Source organism: Triticum dicoccoides, chromosome 5B (assembly GCF_002162155.2).
Source record: "Triticum dicoccoides isolate Atlit2015 ecotype Zavitan chromosome 5B, WEW_v2.0, whole genome shotgun sequence".
Taxonomy (NCBI): Eukaryota; Viridiplantae; Streptophyta; class Magnoliopsida; order Poales; family Poaceae; genus Triticum; species Triticum dicoccoides.
The window spans coordinates 618,503,126-618,507,925 of record NC_041389.1 but is presented as its reverse complement, the minus strand read 5'-3'; positions in this window follow the sequence as shown (position 1 = coordinate 618,507,925).

The window sequence follows — 4,800 nt, the reverse complement described above, 5'->3', positions numbered from 1 at the left end:
ATTAACTTTGAAAGATCTAATCGCCGAGTTTGGTCAGGCCAAGCAGGAGATGCCCAAAGCCAGGAAGAATTTGCCAGTGCATAAAACAAAATCACAGCCGGGATGCTCACTCGGCTTATCATATTGGCAAGAAAGAAAATTAAAGAGGCTCAGGGTCAAGGAGCTGGAGAAGAGGAATATGGCTTGGGTTCCCAAGAGAAATCCTCGAGTCAAGAGCGGAATCACATCTCCTGTTGTGAAGCTGGTAGGAGTAAAGGAGGACAAGTGTGAAAACGGTAGGTGGAGTCGACAGTTTTCATCTCACTATAAGGGACTCCAAATGGCACATCGTCCATGTTCTTCGACCGTTCCATCAAAACCAGCATCCCGCAGCTTAACCCCAGCCGAAACATCTGAATTATTTCGGCTATTCACACTTTGGTGGACGGGCTCACCATGTCCTTCGAGATAAGGACACATGGCTGATATTTGCATATCGCCCCAAGAATATATTGTGTTGACGAAATTGGCATCTGAATAATTGTGCTCATTGTGGTGTATCTCATATTCCCAAAGCCAATTCTTAGTTTTGCCAACACTGGAAGCCGACTAATTATTCGGCCACTAATCGAAAGTCTAGTGCAAGAAAAGTTGTCGACTCATATTGTCGGTTTATCACAGGATCCAGAAAAAGTGTGTCACCGAGTTGAATGAAGCTCTGTTCACTCGGGAGCAAGGAAATATTGACTCAGGAGACCGAAGGAAGGGGGCGTGACATCACATTTATCAGCCGGCGCTCACTGGACGCCAAGTCAAAATGTCGTGGAGATTATTTTCATGATTCAGTTTAGCAGCGCCCAGAGTCGGCGTTATTCACATATTTCTTCACGGGCTTGATTTGAAGACTTCATTACGACTAGAGCTTACATGCTAATAATCAAGCAGAATATGCTGTGCTATTCAGGCTAGAGGACTTTTTGGCTAAGGGGTGGCGTGCATCAAGGTTCACAATGATTCGTTGCTAACCGTCCAACAAATGTTATCTTTATATGCATCGACGAATCACTCAAACATTGACCTCGCAAGTTGCGGCTGACTCAGCGGTGGAGTCGGCCACTGATGGATCTAGTGCGAGTCATATAGTTGGCTGGAGAAAGTTTCTCTTATCTACAAGATCCAAGTTAGGAGACAGACATTATTCGGCGGAGACTTGATGGAGCATTTTTATCAACAATGGGGGGAGTCACCCAATAGTTGATGGTTCCTTTAAGGTGCATGGACATAATCTTTTGGCATCCGGTATCGCCGAATGGTTCTGATATCCCTATGGGGTACTTGGATAAAGGTCAAGTCAAGGATTGACATGAGGGACTTACATGAAGGCATTCATGGCATCCAATGGTTGTTCTTAGACGATTATTACTTGGAAATACTCTAACCAAGCAGCAACAATCCTAAGCATATGGACGATAACAATTATCGTCTTCAGCATGCACAGCCGATGTAGTGTTGACATCGTGCTTAAAAGAAGTATTTTCTGGCACGCAAGCTCTGCCAGAAAACAGGGGGGCATGTGTTGACACCGGATTTTGGCAAGATACAAAAGGCAAGTAAGATGGCCTCAAGTGAAAGAGTTTTCAGCATGAAAAGTTTCAGGTCACCGAGTGGAATAACTTTGATGTTTAAGTCATCGACATCCGACCTCATCTTAGGGGCCGAAACTGTACTCCGAGTGGCAGAATTTAGTGCTCCGAGTGCTTTTCAGCCGATTACGCCTTCAAGACGACCTCGGATGAAGTAACACTCTAAAGGAATTGTCTTCATCTCGTCGAGGCAATCAATTTTGATATATAGATCATTTCAATCCGAGTTTGTATGCAAAAGTTAAAGGTAATACACTGCAGACCGAATCTAAACGGAAATATGGCGCGAGGTACCAGACACCCTGTCTGATGGATTGCGCGAGCAATTCGGACCTCAAGAAGGCCTTGAATCGAAAATCCTATAACACAAGAAAGTTTCATCTTGTCAAGCCGATCGATTTTCATATATAATTCTTCTCAATCCGAGGTCGTATGAGACCTGAGGAGACAAATCAAGATCAGGCTTTGTTTTCGGTCGAGTGAAAAGTTTACCATCCGAGTGAAAACTTACCGGTCGAGTGAAAGCTTACCTTTCGAGTAAAAACTTACCGGTCGAGTGAAAGCTTACTTTTCGAGTGAAAACAAACCGGTCGAGTGAAAGTTTGACATCCGAGTGAACTTATTATCATCTGAGTAAAGATATTACCGTCAGAATGAAAACTTGCCGATCGAGTAAGAGATTGCCTTCCGAGTGAAAATATAGTCATCCGAGTGAAATATTATCTTTCGAGTGAAAGATTCTAACATCCGAGTGGAAAAGCCAAGTTGGAAGATCCGAGTGAAACACTCTAATATCAAAGTGGATGAGCTCGAATCCGAGTGAAGCTGAGCATGTGCCCAAAAATTTATCAAGATGACCTCGGATGGAGGAGTGTTCAATAAGGAAGTTGTGTGTATCATCAACACGGTAAACTTTGGTTTTGGAGTCATCATCATTGGAGATAGTATATGGCCTACAGATTCACTACGAGACTCGGATAATCCAGTCTGCTGCCAGACCGAGTCCGACTGGAAGGTAAAGATGACCTCAAAAAGTATTCAAGATGACATTATTTGAAAAAGTGATCAAATTGAGAGTTGTTCATCTCGTCGAGGCTCACAAGTTTGGTATTTGAACTATCTTGATCGGAGATCATATGCAAGCTCGACGGCACCTCCGCGTTCAACACACGTACAGCCCGGTGACGTCTCCCATGCCTTGATCCGGCAAGGAGAGAGGGAGAGGTTGAGGAAGACTCCGTCCAGCAGCAGCACAACGGCGTGGTGGTGGTGGAGGAGCGTGGTGATCCAGCAGGGCTTCGCCAAGCACCGCGGGAGAGGAGGAGTACTTGGGAGAGGGGGAGGGCTGCGCCAAAGCATGGGGTGCGGCTTCCCTCTCACCCCCCATATATATATAGGGGCAAGGGAGAGGGGGGCTGACCCCCTCAGATCCAATCTGAGGAGGGGGCGGCGGCCAGGGGGTTTGCCTTGCCCCCCAAGGCAAGGGGGGCGCCCCCTTTAGGGTTTCCCCCCTCCCATGCGCATGGGCCTTGGGGGGGCTGGTTCCCTTGGCCCATTAAGGCTAGGGCGCCCCCTATAGCCCATGCTGCTGTATTGGACGTGGTGGAACAATTTCCGGACCTCCGGACCCCTCCGAAATCCTCCGGAACCTTCTGGAAGCTTCCCGGTACAATACCGGAAAAACCCGAACTTTTCCCGGAACCCGAACAACAACTTTCCATATATAAATCTTTACCTCCGAACCATTCCGGAACTCCTCGTGACGTCCGGGATCTCATCCGGGACTCCGAACAACATTCGGTAACCACATACAAACTTCCTTTATAACCCTAGCGTCATCGAACCTTAAGTGTGTAGACCCTACGGGTTCGGGAACCATGCAGACATGACCGAGACGTCCTTCGGTCAATAACCAACAGCGGGATCTGGATACCCATGTTGGCTCCCACATGTTCCACGATGATCTCATCGGATGAACCACGATGTCAAGGACTCAATCAATCCCGTATACAATTCCCTTTGTCTAACAGTATTGTACTTGCCCGAGATTCGATCGTCGGTATACTGATAACTTGTTCAATCTCGTTACCGGCAAGTCTCTTTACTCGTTCCGTAACACATCATCCCGCTATCAACTCTTTGATCACATTGTGCACATTATGATGATGTCCTACCGAGTGGGCCCAGAGATACCTCTCCGTCACACGGAGTAACAAATCCCAATCTCGATTCGTGCCAACCCAACAGACACTTTAGGAGATACCTGTAGTGCACCTTTATAGCCACCCAGTTACGTTGTGACATTTGGTACACCCAAAGCATTCCTACGGTATCCGGGAGTTGCACAATCTCATGGTCTAAGGAAAAGATACTTGACATTAGAAAAGCTTTAGCATACGAACTACACGATCTCTGTGCTAGGCTTAGGATTGGGTCTTGTCCATCACATCATTATCCTAATGATGTGATCCCGATATCAACGACATCCAGTGTCCATGGTTAGGAAACCATAACCATCTATTGATCAATGAGCTAGTCAACTAGAGGCTTCCTAGGGACATGGTGTTGTCTATGTACCCACACATGTATCTGAGTTTCCTACCAATACAATTATAGCATGGGTAATAAACGATTATCATGAACAAGGAAATATAATAATAACTAATTTATTATTGCCTCTAGGGCATATTTCCAACAGTCTCCTACTTGTACTAGAGTCAATAATCTAGTTCACATCGCCATGTGATTAACACTCACAGGTCACATCGCCATGTGACTAACATCCAAAGAGTTTACTAGTGTCATTAAACTAGTTCACATCATCATGTGATTAAGACTCAATGAGTTCTGGGGTTTGATCATGTTTTGCTTGTAAGAGAGGTTTTAGTCAAAGGGTCTGCAACATTCAGATCCGTATGTACTTCGCAATTCTCTATGTCATATTGTAAATGCTGCTTCCACGCTCCACTTGGAGCTATTCCAAATGGTTGTTCCACTATATGTATCCGGTTTGCTACTCAGAGTCACTCGGATAGGTGTTAATGCTTGCATGGACGTAACCCTTTACATCGAACTCTTTATCACCTCCATAATCGAGAAACATATCCTTATTCCTCTAAGGATAATTTTGACCGCTATCTGGTGATCCACTCCTTGGTCACCTTTGTACCCTCTTGCC